The 15,684-nt window shown below is 41.1% G+C and overlaps 1 long non-coding RNA gene across 1 annotated transcript; it reads left to right on the top strand.

The window, feature by feature from the left end:
* The first annotated feature begins 526 nt into the window (after nucleotides 1–526).
* LOC149872719 (uncharacterized) lies at nucleotides 527–8,812 on the top strand. The gene is made up of 3 exons (XR_016440293.1): nucleotides 527–614; nucleotides 710–2,334; nucleotides 8,611–8,812. It is a non-coding gene; the product is annotated as an uncharacterized LOC149872719 (long non-coding RNA).
* The last annotated feature ends 6,872 nt before the right edge of the window (nucleotides 8,813–15,684 follow it).

Raw genomic sequence — 15,684 nt, 5'->3', positions numbered from 1 at the left:
CTGTCAGTGTACAAAAGGCTAGAGGTGAGGAGTGTGAGTATTGCTCTTTGTTGATATTGGCAATAGAATTAGGGCTTGCAGTGGTCAGCAGATCATGTTCTTCAGCATTTTTGATTGTACTACTCAGTGCTACCTGGGGCTTTCGACTTGAATTGCTGCTCTTTTTTTATTGCAAAGGTAACAAATACTCTTAGTTACATTTATTGCCTCATCCCAAGATTAGAAAAGAATCAGACTGAGTGGTTTTTTGATAGCAAGTGACATTTCAGTGCAAAGGGGGCATTGAGTCATTGTAGGCATTGGAGTACCTTTCAGATTGCTTTTCAGTACCAACTTTCCACTCATCAAAATGTGTTATTGTTGTTGTTTGCACTGACAGGGAGATAGATACAATTTATGTTTTTATTCCTTCAGGTATTCTCTAACTACTTCAAAGCTTCTTTTCTCCATTTTTATTCCCTCTTTTCTCAAATTGTTCTGAGTTATTATGGCCTTCCCTCCAAAGGATGAGTCTCATTGCTGAATCCATCAACACTGCTTTGGCCAGAGGGAGTCACTAGCAAATATGAAACTGCACAGTCTCCACAGTGCCCAGCAGCAGTAAGAGATTAAATGTATCTACTCTTTGCACTTCTATACCAAGCTAATTGGTAAATTTATAAAAATAAAATGTATTTATAAATAATAATATCATCATTTGTTTTTCCAGGGGTAATTTGCAGTGCTGCTGAAGGAAAGTGGCATGAGGGGCATATCAGTCTGATCCAAACCTGTGATTGCATTGAGAGAAGAGGTGAGCTGATAGATGCAGTTTTTTACAAGCCCTGCGGCTGATAAGATTTGAAGATATTAGAGTGAAGGAGCTCAGAATAATTTCAGTTCCTCTTAGAAAGACATGAAAATAAGTGATTCTAATTACAATGAAACTAAAACCTGAAGGTCAAATAAAATATGAGTTACTGTATCTGGGGATAATTAGATTTCTCCAAAATCCACTGTAGTACCTTATAATACTAATCCTATTACGTTTTAAGGTTGTAACAGAGTTACTATTGGAAGTTCTGAATAAAGAAACCATTATGAGTAACATGTATTTAAAAACTGGAGTACAGTACATATTTACTGTACTTATTCAGAGCCTTATTTTCTATTTAATTATCATCTCTAAATTCTGGTTGCCTGCTGAAGAGTCTTGAAAGCTAATTTTTTATTACTATTGTGAGTTATTCCAATAAAACTTCATGGGTTTAGTTGTATATTCTTCAGTTACTGTGTTAATATGATTACTATTTTATCTCCAGTATTTTTATAGATAGTACCGTACTGCTACTGATGTCAGTGGGGTCCCCCCTCTTATTTCAGAGGAAGATGATAGGGTTTGTGATGTAATAAGCTTAACTGCATGCAGGTGAGATACTTTTGCAGGCTATTGTGCCCAGCCAAAAATAGGAAAGACACTTGAGGAGTAAGTTTAAAATAAAAAGCCATGTGGATATATTTCTGCATGAGACTAGCAATGGCATCTATGGTGGAAGTTGCAGTCATGATAAGACGCATGTCTTATTAAAAAGTTATTTTATCCCTCAAGCATGGGAGGCTCAAGGACTAAATTGTGAGGGTATGTCTACTGCACATTTGTGTAGAGTTTGAGTATTAGAAGCAGTATAGCTTTGGTAGCACGGGACTCTTTATGACCAGGAACAGAAGTTACACATAAACTAGTTTAAGTGATTAGAAGCTGGTTTAACCATGTAACAGAAGTTCAGTATGCATAAACAGGTTTCAAAATCACTGAAACGGGTTTAAGATAAACGTGGTTGAATGTAGTATCAGATTTAACTGATTTGGGTCAAACCGGTTTATGAAACTTCTGTCCCAGACCCCTTCCTGGTTTAAGTTAAATCAGAGTCCCCCAGCATGCCAGCATGATTTCCAGCCCTGGGCTTGGCTGTGCTGTCTGCTCCAGCATAGAAGGACTGGGGTTTGCCTGTGGGGAGGAGTCCCTGCCTCTCTTCCACCCCCGAAGTGCTAGAGGTGTAGGGGCCAGGAAGGGGGGTTAAACCCCACTTCCCCTGAGTACAGAGTTGCCCTGCCCTGCTGAACTTACTGAAAGTTACTGCTGGTTGCAACTGTGGACTACAAATCCCAGAAGTACCTGGAAGCAGGAAGATGTGATGAGCAACCCTACAGAGTGCTGCTTCTGTGATTTTGGGCTGCATACCCCAGAAACCTTTAGGGATGGCAGGAAGACAAAGTGAACACACAGCCGATTCTGGCTTTGTGCCAGAAAGCCATGCTTTAGTGCCCTCTGGCTTCTGGCCTGAGCCACTGCAGGTATGTAGCTACTTTTCTTAAATCAAATGTGAATGTGTATCCAGTTGTTTTTCAGTTCACTCTCTACAGTTTAGACTAATCTGCAAAAACTGAGTTGATTCAACTTCAGGCTTTTTAACTGTACTTAGCCTATAAGCTCAGAAAAATAGAGCAAATTAGTCTGCCCAGAATTAATCTGACTTCTAGCACCTGCGTTAGCTCACTTAAAGCTTAACCAAGGATTGTTCTGAATTACATAGCAGTTTGTAGTATTGCATTTCCTGAGACGCAAATAGGTCTCTGGCCTGTTCCTGGGATTGCATTACTAAATATTGCCCCTTGCTCAGGTCTTAACCAAGGTTAATCCTGAAGATATGTTTTCTTGCCTGCTCAGGTGAAAACTTTCAGAATTTAATTTTATATAGTGATTGCATGCATAAAACTGTCCCTGATTAATGGATGGAAGGTGTAGACCTTTCAGTAAGGCAATTAAGGGGCCTTTGCTTTATCCAGTGTAATCCTTTTTATTGGCCAACTCTTGTAAAAAGGGAAAAATCCCCCTGTCAAAGGCTCATAGTGCTAGCAGATAGTTACTCCTATTTTATTATTTTCTTTAAAGCACAAGTAATGAGCAAATCATTGAATCGTTTTTAAAAACTATTAAGCCAGAACTGGCTCATTAATAGCTGTGTTAGAACAGAGAAGCAGCATGAAGTGAACAGTGTACCTTAGAATGGGCAATTTATGCTAGCAAACACCAATAAACTACATGAACAGGCTTGTCGATAGCATCAGGCATGTTATTTAAACGGGCTTTGCACAGCTAGATGTGCAGTTCTCTCACTGTCTAGACCTACTGAAATGCATTACATCCATTTTTTCTCTTGTAACCACTTCAATTAAAGGTCCATACCATTCATTAGAATGCTGATTTAATTCTTAGAATCCGAAGGATGGATAAACACAACCTTAGAATTCTAAGGCAAGGAAAAGCAGCTGCAGTTACTTGGCTCACAGTTCTCTTCTGCTTTTCCATCTCCTCTGCTCCTTTTTCCACTCCTGAAATCCTCCCAGAGTTGGAAGACAACACCTCTACTGTGCCTCCCTGTGATATTGGTGCCTCGTAGTAGGCAAACAGATTCAAGGTGGTGATTCATTTCCTCTGAACTGTTAACTGGTTTCTGAGTTGCATGGTGAAGTCTGTCCTTTACCAGCCTACCCCGAAAAGGAGACAGCAGGGACAGCATCCCTCCTTTCTCTTATCTTAGGAGCTCCTCTTCTGGGAAATCAGGGGTTTGACACTTGGGTTAGATTGTGCTACCTTTCATACACTGGTACCAATGAGAATCCTCATTAACTTGCCATTCACCTTGATTAAAGGTGACATGATCTGATGTGGACAAAATGTTTGAGGATGCAGTCCTGCATTCTTGACACAGAGAAAGCTTGTAATGAAGCTAAAAGGAGTTTGGGCTAAGCAAGAGCTACAGAATCAGAATCTCCATGAATTATGATCTGTTTGGTTTATCTTGTGTCTGAATCAATACATTTAATAGAACATATTGACATTTACACTAGTAATTAATTGTCACTGTTAACCTCAAGTATCATGCTAATTCTTCATGTTTGAAAATATGTAACAATCCCGTACTGATCATTAGAGTCACTGCATCTTTTTGATTTACAGGCCTGAAATATGTCATATAAGAGAAAATAAATTCTTTTATGGTAAATTAAAATACAGTAGTTGCATTTTTTTATTTGTATAAACAGATACTGGTTGAAGTTTCTAAAATACCACATGCTGTTTTTATAGGTCTACTTTAGCAGTTCTCAACATTTTTAGACACAAGATACCCTTGGAAAATGCAAGCTCTTAGTTTTTGCTCTTTTTTGGCTGCAAAGAAATAATAGAGCAATTATTATGTTACATAGGACTCTGAAAGCCCACACCAAGGCAGAATGTTTTTAACACTCTGGATTCCTGTTTGAGATCTCTGGCTGGATCCAGACGCATAGTTGCATGCTGTTTGTGGCACCGCAAGCCTCTTTGTGGCACCACAAACCACACATACCTGACACATTAAAGTATGCCCTGCACTGCCAATTTGGAGTGTCGGGGCAAAATTTGCCACTGGGAAATCTCAGTAACAAAAAAAAAAAAAAATGCAGCGGCTCAGTTAGAGAACTGCCAGCCAGAGTGTCTCCCCTCTAGTTCTGCCCCAGCTCCTCCACCATACCAGGAGCTGAGATGACCAGGGAAATGGCAGTTTCCTCAAAACAGGGTATTTTGCCCTACACCAAAGCACACATCAAGAGTATACATAGAGGCAAAAAGTAGTGACAGAAATTTGTGCTACTTCTTTTGCTGCTTCAGGCGCACACCCCTACATGTGAGGATGTGTCCTCTGAGCTTATCTTGGGAATAATGAGTGCACTCTTAACAGTGCCAAAATTTCATGGCACTGTTGCAGTATCCTTGAAAGGGTCTGAGGGCACCCCAGGATGCCCCAGCACCCTGGTTAAGACTCACTGATCTATTTTGTAATATGGACTCAGTTAAAATAAAATCAGGAGGAAGTACATTGCAGCACAGCTCTGACCAGTAGGACTGTGCAAAGCTTCGGATCACAGTTCAGATTCGGAGATGATTTAGATGATTTGGAGGCCAAATCTATGAATCTGAATTGAATCACTAGAAGCTTTAGGTTATGAATTTAGTTAATTGATTTTGATAAAAATAAGGCCTGAGTGGAGATTACAGGATTTAGGTTAAAAGATACTTAAAATGCTAAGTAGGTTGAACTACTTCCTATACTGGCTTATTGCTGTACAAAGAGCAATAAAATGGTGATTTAGTATTTGTAGAGTTTTCCTTCCTCTTGACTTACGGTATGGAAGGGATCTTTCAATGTAACTAGTGATTTAGCACCCCAAATCAAGGGATCCTTCAATCTGCAGAGGTAAGGCTTAGGTACCTGTTGGTTAGGTACTTCACACTAGTTCCCTTCTCCCTGCCAACACCAGTCCTTTTGACAATCTGGCCTCCAGCAGCAGGCTATGCAAGGAGAATCTTGGATGCTTTAAAATCAAAAGGAAAATATACAGGCAATGGAAGGAAGGGTGAGTCACTAAGGAAGCGTCCCAAGAAAGAGCAAGAACTTGCAGGTACAATATCAGGGATACAAAGATCAAAAGAGAGTTACATCTAGCAGAGCAGGTTAAGGAAAACAAGAATAGATTATACGAATATGTGGGTCTGGAAAGTGTCGCGCCCCTAATGCCGGTGCACCCTTGACCTGCGAGCCTAGGTCGGCACGACCGGCTTGGTGCGAATAGGGGGATTTATAACTGGACAGGTGGGTGATAACAGTGAGCAGGAGTCAGGAGGATTTAAACACAACGTGTGGTTATACAAAAGGTTTATTTTACTTACGCTCCTGATGTGCTGCAGTGTAGGCAGAGGAGTTGATTTATTCAGTTAGAGCATGCAGATATCATGTTACCCAGCATTTACAGGGTGGGTAAGAGAGTTGCTTGTTACAGATTCCGAGCGATTCACACAAGCCGTTGCAGTCTGCAGATTACTGAGAGCTCTTGATAAGAAAGATTACGACAGAGATAGAGAGATAAACAGGGATACACCAGAAAGATACGTAGGCAGAGAGATGCACGATCTGTTCTTCTTGAGTGTATACACAGTTCTCTGCTTTGGGCGGAAGTTCTTTCAAAGTTATATTTGCCAAAGGTGACCAATTACTATATGCTAATCATAAATAATTAATGAGTTGGCACTTGTGCTTTCTTTGTTTGCTCAGGTTTCATAAAAAAGGGGGGTTATTTTTACTTGGGTGGTACTGGTCCTGTTTGGTCACAGGATGGCGCGCATAGTATATTATTTAATTTTACAACTTCACTAAAGTCAGCTAATCTCGTTACTATAGGTACTTTATCTTTCGTGCTGGGCTGTCAAGGTCAGTTTCTCTCTCTCGTATGAGAAGCTCAAGCGATTTGAGATGAGGCACAGACAGGGATATATATATATGCAATACTGTTACAAACTAAAAAATAATAGTGTGAGACTACAATTACAGAGTTTGTTGTGTTAGTCTCTGACCTTTTGCCATCTGACCTTTTGCCATCGGCATCTGAAATCAAAGACTTTGATCTTTGACAGAAAGCACGACCAAGGAACTGGTTTAACTGTCAAAAAGCCAGTGTGAGTTCTTAACAGAAGATGCAAAGGCATTGGAGCTTCTCAATGCCTACTTTAACTCAGACTTCATACAAAAAAATAAGCTACAACCAAACAGCTGAGAAAAATTATATGAAGAAAGAGAAGGAAAGGCTAAGCGTTGTGATAATGAAAGAGTGTTAAGAGAGCTTTTGATTAATTTAAATCCACTTAAATCCCAGACTACTGAAGCAACTGGCAGAAGATATCCCTGAGCCTTTGGCAATAAAATTTACAAATGGGAGAGTTTCCGGAAAACTAGAAAAGGAACAATATAGTACCCATCTTTAAAAAAAAAAGACAAAAAGGACCAGGAGAATTATAGAACAGGCAGCCTGACTTCAATACCTAGGAAGTTACTAGAGCCACTTATAAAGAAGCTAGTTTGTTAGCATGTGGAAAAGGAAAGGCTGATGGCAAGTATCCAGCTTGTATTTGTCAAAACCAAATTCTAAATCAGCTTGATCTTTTTCTTTGACAAAGTCACTAGTTGCATGGATGAAGGGAGTGCAATGGACCTAGTGTACTTGGACTTGAGTGTGACTTTTGATAAAGTCCCACATGACATTCTCATAAGTAAACTTGAGAAATATGGGCTAGATAAAGTAAATTCAAGGTGAATAGGAAATTAGTTCAATAACTGCAAGCAAAGGGTAATTATAAATGGATCTGTCAGAACAGTAGGAAGTTTCAAGTAGATTTCCACATAGGCATGTCCTGGATCTGCTGATGTTTAACATGTTTATTAATGATTTGGATACCAAAATAGAGAGATTCCAGATCAGCATTGCAGATGACATGGCACTGGAAAGAAAACAGGAGTAGAATTCAGAAGGATCTTGATACTTTGGAAAGCACAAGAGACAAGAGGATGAACTTCAGTGCAGACAATTGTAAGATATTATACTTAGTGAAGGAATAATCAATAGCAAGATTGCTCACAGACTCAACATTAGTCAGCAACATGATGCAGGTGAAAAAAAAGGCAAAGCAATGTTGGGCTGCATCAATAGGTGTGCAAGGCACAAGACATAGGAACTGGATCTATACATGTGGTTTGTGGCATCGCAAATCATTTTGCAGAGCCACGAACTGCATGCTCAGTGCATTAAAGCATGTGCCACACTGCAGATTTGCAGAACGGGCAAAATTTGCTACCAGGAAATCCTAGTAGCAACCCTCCTCCCTTTCCCCCCACAAATAGCCACATGGAAAAAAGTGGTGCAAAACACACAAGAGGAGTGTGTGCCAGCAGACACGGAGGATCAGTCCTCTTGTGAGACACTCCGGCTGCTGGGCAGGAGCTGGGAGGACTGGGAGAACAGCAGTTTCACTGAAGTGGGGTACTTTGCCCCCCACAAAACTACATGTGCAGGGGTGTACGTTACAGCAAAAACTAATGGCACAGATTTGTGCCACTACTATTTTTGCCTCAGCAAATGCATGCCTCTACATGTGGGGACGTGCCCAGAAAGTGCTAGTGCCACTCTACTTGGCACTGGTTAGGCCTCATCTACAGTATTGTGTGCAGTTCAGTCTTCACAATTCAGAATGATACTAAAATGTTAGGGGGGTAAACAATGAAGGGTTTGGAAGGCAAGCTGTATGAGGAGAGCATTTTCAGCTATATGAGGAAGCATTTTCAGCTTGGAGAAAAAGTGGTTGAGTGGGGACATGAGAGAAATCTTCAAATATCTGAAAAGCCTCCATATATAAAAGAAAGGGAGAACTATTTCCCCTTGCTGCAGAAGGGAGGATACAAAGCACTGGCTTTAAACTGTAGCAAAGTAGTTTCAATTAGATATCAGGAAAGACATCCATACTCTTAGAACAGTAAATCAGTAGAATAGACTGTCCAGGGAAATTGTGCAATCTCCTTCATTGGGGGGTTTCAAGGTTAGGCTGAATAATCATTGGACAGGGATGACTTAGGAGTAGCATTCCTGTACTTGTGCAGGAGTTTGGACCAGATGACCCTTGAGGTCTTTCAACTGTATGGCTCTGATTATACAAGCTGCACTCTTTGGGATTACTTCATTGACTTCTGCTCCTTGACCTTTCAGGACATTGACCATTATGGAGGAGTTGGTGAATAAATGAATTTGGACAAATCAGCATTAATGTATCTTTGCTAAGATGGTGATGCTGTGAACAATGACTATTCACTGAACTTTCCCCTGGCTGAGATCTTATTCTACCTCAGACCCAAACCCCTGCAGAACATCCATCTTCTCTGGGCTCAGTGAATAGGTGAAAATATAGTAGATGAGGGTAAGTTCTGTATTTCCATGTTTCTTCTATTCTGAGTCTGCTGTGTTGTCACCTCCATCTTCTGTAGGAAACTCAATTTTTTTAATTAATGGTTTGAAAAACCAAAATTAGCATATTTATTACAGCTTCATAGAGGAAGAGTCAGGATTTGTTTAATAAGATTGTTTCAGTATGGGAAGAATAGTTCTGTTTTCATATTTCAGAAAAAATATTGAATTAAGACTGATTTGCAATAATATACAATTACATGAGAGTACTCATTTAATTTAGATGAGGTTCTAAAATGAGATTTTATTTTACTTAACTGATTTTGTTGAAATTATGTGTATATTATTTCACATTTTATAGCTTAACAGTCTTCATATCATGATGGAATAGGACACAAAAATTGGAGGCTTCAGTGATGGTTGAAATAGCATCTGTAACGCATCTCCGAAGTGGCAGCAATTCAATAGTTATAAAGGTCTGATATCAGAGGAAGAAAAAGCATTACGTAAATGCAGCCTTCATTCATTCATCAATCTAGTGCTAAGGAATTTGTCATGAGTTTCCTGTCTCTGATGAAATCACCTTTTAGTTACATCAGCACAAATATTTTGGAAGAGGTAGATAAATATATGGGCAGCAGTATTTCATTGATAAATTTTATTATCAAGAAACATGTCTTCTCATTTACATTCTCAGCCAATGCAGAGTGTTTCAGTTACTCAGAACAACTACATACTATAGCACTGTTGTACTACGTGGAACCACAGGTAACTGACTTACATACATTAAGGCTAAGTACAGACAGTCAAAAAGCCCAAGGCTGAATTGATTCAGTCTTTGCAGGTTAGTTTAAGCTGCAAAGCAAGTGAACAGACATTTACTTTTGACTCTGAAAATGCAGCTACATGCCTGCAGTGGCTCAGGCCAGAAGCTGCAGGCACGAAAGCGTGCTTCCCTGCGTGGCTGGAGCATACATCTTGGGGCAAGGCTAGTCTGCCCATCCTGCAAAGTGGGGCTTGCAGGGGAGGTACAAAGCACCCTGGAATGCTGGGGGACTGTGAGTTAACTTTAATTTGGAGGGGTTCTGGGACAGAATTTCAATAAACCAATTTAACCTAAATCAGTTAAGTCTGATACTATATCCATCTAGGTTTATCTTAAACCAGTTTTGGCCATTTTGAAAATGGTTTAGGTGCACATAACTTATGTTGTGTTACAAATTTGAACAGGTTTCTGATCACTTATACCAGTTTATGTGCAATTTCAGTTCTTAGCCTAAAATTCACCTGGTGATTAAATTAAAATCCATAGAAACCTATTCTTAATAATTAGGTATAGCATACAGCAAAAAAGAGAGACAAAGAAAAAGCCCTTGAATACTTCACTGTATATTTTCATATAAGTTGGATTTTAATCATCTTGTAGTGTGGGTACCATGTATGGAATCTTACTTTAGAGAACTAAGTGGCAAAACTCCCATTGACTTCAGTGAAGCCCCAGAGTTCACCTTCAATATCTATTCAATAATATTAAAAATATTGGTGTAGAAGAAATACTTTCTAATATGTTTCTGAAATATTATAGACAATGTCACAGCTGGAAGTTACTCATCATGAGTGAGGATTTCACGTGGGGTTCCATCAGTTGGGAGCCCACTATGTTTCCTGAGCTTCTGAAGTAGAACCTGCCATTACAGAGATGTATTGCTTTGCTTCCAGACTTCTGGTCTGGAAGGGGTTGTTTGTACTTGGGAGCCTTATTAGATTTAAATAAATTATGCAATCAAATTTGCCTTCACCTTCCAGTATTCTGTGGATATTAGAAAATTTTAGGTATGCGGTCTGTATTCAGTACAGATGTAATGATAAAAAAAACTCATTAGGATGAAAGGAGAGAATCCAGAGCATATATCATGACAAAGAAAGAACCAGTGTAGAAGTGATCTAAAGTGGGGAAAAAGACAACCAACCAACCAGCCAAACAAACAAAACAAAAAACAAAAAAACCCAGCTAGAAAAGAACTGGATGGGTTGCTCAGTTTTACAGTAAGTAGAAAATATACCTTTAAGTACATTGCTTATTTTGACACTAGATGGCAACAGCACACACTGGAAATAATAGTTTACACAGCCAGTAAAAATAAATATTTGCAAAGAGTTGAACCGAGTAGAATAGCAGGCACAAATTTTGCAAAATTCTTTCTGCATGATATTAGAACAAATTAAAATAAGGCTAAAGTCCTCATATTTTTCTGCTGTTAGGTTATAGATCCTAAAGAGAATCTGGTCTTAACCCACTCATCATATTCTTAAATAGTTTATATTTCCATGGAGGCAAAATCTGCCTTCATTTACTCCCATGAAACAATATTTATCAGGGCTTTGTGGGTTCAGCTAAAGGCAGAATTAGGTCCTCAAGTACTGCGGTGTGATGGAATCAGATAAAGGGTGTGCTTGTGAACTTCAAATTCCCCTGCAAGCTGGTGGATGTTCAGGCTGAGTGACAATAAGTAATATTTTACAGTTTAATAACCATATTATAATTCCAAAATCCATGATAAAGGATAGTTGACATTATGTACCGTAAATTTCATTTCCAAGAATGCCTTTCAAAGGATTCAGGTCAACTGGAAACCATTAGTCTTTGCTAAGAAGCCAGACTGTACTAGTCTTGAAGACCAATATTACAAAGAATAGCTGGAAGCTGTACACTCAATACTTTACCTTTTTAAAATGCTCAGCTCACATCCTTCTGTGCAGTTGGCCAACACAAGTAGTCGTGTGAGTGAATAAAAGTGAAACATTTCTGGCTCCTTCTTTTTTCCTGATCCATTGAGTGCCCTGTGCAATCCCAGAAAAAGGGACTAGGGATCAGTGTGACCCCTTCATACCTACTCAAGCATAAAAGGGAGAGGAAGGAAAGAGCCTTCCTCACCGCTCCCTTGTGTCAGGTATAGTTTAGGTAGAATATACTGTGCACTCAATTGCACATGCAAGTCTCCTTGAGTGTTTGATAGTATATAGTTGTATGTCCATTTGGCTATGATCTTATTTTTAAAGAATCACTGGGAAATGTACGTCATCAAGGAGAAATGTTCTCAAGGAGAAATGTTCTCAAGTTGCAGCAAAGGAAGTTTAAGTTACATATTCAGACAAACTTTCTCACTATGAGGGTAGTAAAACATTGGAACAGGTTACCCACCAGAGAGAGTATGGACTCCCATCCTTGGAGGTTGTTAAGACCCAGCTAGAGAAGGTCTTGGTTGGGATGATCCAGTTGGAGCTGGTCCTGTTTGAGCAGGGAGTTGGACTAGATGATGTCCTGAGGTCCATCCAAATCCTAATTTTCTATGATTCCATGCATTTAAGGAGATTAAGGCTTGTTTCTCCTCTTAAGGATTACCGAGGTATGGGAGTAACTTTCCAAGACTAAATATAACACAGAGAAAATATATAATAAAAAAATATTTTATCTGTTTCATAGAATATTGTAGTGGGAAATGGTTGCTGCAAAAGCAACAGATTAGCAAGTACATCAATGTACAGGACAAATCCTTGTTTGAGAAGGAGAACTATTTTTGATTTTCAAGTATTTTTAGGAAAGGGAGATTAATTTTTGGTATTTAAATGAACCATTTTATTCCCCACCTCCCGACAACCTGGCTTCCTTCTTTGCTGCATGCAGAGCTTGGGTATTCCAGCCCCGTCCCAGCTGCCGAGGAGGTAACAACTGGCGGAGGCAGGGGAGTGGCAGCCAGGCAAGAGCCCATGGGCCACATGCTAACCTGTCAGAGGCTGCATGTGGTTTACAGCCTACCAGTTGGACAGCCCTGATGCAAACTGCTCCAAACACTGATGCCATATAGCTACTTCTGGATTAAAACAAAACAGGTGAATTAGAAAAGGGACTGAAGGACACAGTGTCCTGTTATATCAAAAAGGAGAGATTCTGGTAATGTAATGGGGGCTCCGTCCCATTACTAGAATGGGAAGGGGATCCACGGGTACCTGTTTCTCTTCCCCTCCTTCTCCCATATCCCTCTACCTTTTCGTTTCTTGCCTTTTGTTTGTTTGCCAGTGAATCCTTTCCCTGGTTGAGGATATTCCCCCTGGTTTCCTTGTTAGGTGGCTCTGATTCCCATCCCTCCTCACTTTCTTCCATTTCATCACCGTGTTTTCTCTGCCTGTGCCCTGGTGGTGACACTAGAGGCAAACACACAGGCAGGAGAGCCTGAAGCAAGATGACCTCCAGGTTCAGACAGTCTGATGACCCAGGGGGTGGAATTAGAGAGGTCGTGTGACATGGAGACCCCTTCATAAGCCCAAAATCCTGCCAGGGAGGGGCAGTCTGGCTGTGGAAGGCATTGGGGATAGAACCTTGTCTGAGGCATGGAGACGGGAGACCAGACTGCAGAGAAAGGACTCAGGAGCCAGTCCTAAGAGAGGAGAAACTGGGGACCTGCATAGGAAACAAGCTAGGTAGCTCAGGCACTTTTCATTTTGTTTTCCTTTCTACTTGGCGCCCGCCACCAAGGGGTGTGGTGAACCCCACCTGGGACGTTCCTTTGAACCGGGACTGGTGCTTATATTTTGTGTTTTTTTTTTCCCTAGAGGGCCAGATTGTGGTTGTATGGGAGGTGGAGGCAGAGGTGGATTAAGGTGTATTGGGGCCCTAAGCAAACCCTCTAGAGGCGGGTACCCAGTAGCAGCACTTGTAAATGGCCTACCATTGGGCAGCTACTGAAGATGATGAGGGACACTTCAAGGGACACATATGTCTGAATTTGGCTGTAAGCTATTGACAATTATAACACTGCTGTGGGTAGGCTAGGAAGTATTTCCTTATTTTATAGATGGGGAATCTGAGACAGAGAGATTAAGTGAACTGAAGGCTATAGAGAAAAAAATTATAAAAATAATCATATCCAATGACAAGAATTGCTGTTTCTCTATTGATGTGTGCTTAGATACTTTGGTCTTTGGTATAATAAGCCTGTGACTCATCCTAAAAGTCAACAATAGTATTTCTCTGTTCCTCAGCATTGCAGATCCAAGTGGGACTGATGGGAGGGAAGGAACGCTTATAAGAACATACATTGTTGCCCAGGTAACTGGGGTATATACTCCCATTCTCCCATTGAAGGGGCTTGTTAGCTGGCAGGTGTGCTGTGGGGGGGAACTTGCAGACTGCTCAGTTTCCCTCCATCCCTATAGAACCAGGCCAGGACAGTCAGGGGACTTAACTATGTACAAATTATTTACATTAACTTATCACAATTAAAAGAAACATGGATATAAACATATGTACTATATATATATGTGTATGTGTGTGTGTGTGTGTGTGTGTATATATACGATACTCTCTCTCTATATATATATATGTATATATAAGATATCTAAACAAATAACATAAACAATACCCTCTGGGTAAATGCCATAAAACCTTATACCAGTGCTCCAGATACAGATAAGTCACAGGTAAGTATCTGATCTGAAACAGATAAACCCCAAAATAAACATAGATAGCTAGCATATAAACTAGAGATAAGTATGGATGAACAATAAATAAGCCACAAATAAATACAAATAAACAACAGATGAAATAATAGCAACAGGGGGTCCCAGCAGAGCCCTAGAACTCTACTCGTCTACTAATTTACAAACATGAGAGTTCATAAAATATAAGGCATAACATCACACCACTCATGGTGCAAGAACCCCAAAGATAAACTTTATCCCAAGGGGAAACCCCAATGCCCTTGGGCTTTTCCCAAACCCTACAAGGAAGCTGGTAACTTTCGAGGGGCCCTCCCAGTGGGACCTCCACTTTCAGGGGTCCTTAACTAACCAGAGGGACACACCCTCCCCTGTGGGAATCCTCTTTTTTCTGCAACTCATGGCTCTCAGGCCTGGAGGGTGGCCCTTGTCTTCTGCACCAAGCTGCTCTCTCGCCTGCAGGGGGCTTTGGTGGGAGGGGGGGGGTCGCTGTCCCCTGGAACAGGGCTCCTCTGTGCAGGACTTGTGGGGCCACTGGCTTGGTCCTGTTTGCTGGCTCAGTAGCCCGAGCACCATCTGGTTCCCTGGACTCAACCTTTTGCTATGGGTCGGAGGCCTGGGCTACCTCATGCAGCACCAGGCTTGGTCCACTCCTGGACCCTCCGCGCAGCACCTCCTACACTGAGCTTCCAGTCTCATTCCAGGGGTTGAGGACCTGAGCCGCCCAAGTGCCCCAAAGGTCCTACTCCGTGCACCAGCATGTGCACTGTGTTGCTGGCCACACGCCAGAGGTTGCAGACCTGAGCCACCTCACGCGGCTCTCAGGGTCTGGACACCATGCGTTGTGCTGCATGCTGAGAGCCTAGCTGCTGGAGCCATCCACCATTCCCTGCTGATGGAAGCCTTCAGGGGCAGTTCTGGGCTACTGCTTCACCCTGCTGAGCAGCTCTCCTCAGCTTTTCTAAGCCCTGCTTTTCTCTCTTCTCTGTCCTGGATGTGTTCCCCCCACCCTGGGCATGCAGCTCCTTTTATATGTCCCAGGGCTCTGCCACTGAAGTCTTCTGGACCTGAGTGTTGCAGTCTTCAATCAGGTCCAGGGAGGAACTCCTTTCTCCTTCCCCTCAGGAAAGGGGCATGACTTAACTCCTCTTGCTGCCTGGTGATTGATGGATGGACTTCACCAATCAAAACAGAAAGATTTCAAGCCTGGGACTCAACCCAAGCTCCGAAAGGCAACTCTGCTACACAGTAACAATAAATCTGAAAATACTCTAAAATCTAACTATAAATAAGGTATATGTTTGCAACCTGTCTTCCAAGAGCAACTCCTGGGTCTGCTTCTTGCCAAATCAGTTTTCTTATTATTCTCTTATTGTTATTTAT

This window comes from Crocodylus siamensis, chromosome 1 (assembly GCF_052110815.1).
Source record: "Crocodylus siamensis isolate JL-2025a chromosome 1, ASM5211081v1, whole genome shotgun sequence".
In the NCBI taxonomy this organism is placed as follows: Eukaryota; Metazoa; Chordata; order Crocodylia; family Crocodylidae; genus Crocodylus; species Crocodylus siamensis.
The sequence above is the reverse complement of the archived record's forward strand: the minus strand, read 5'-3'. Positions and strand labels throughout refer to the sequence as shown.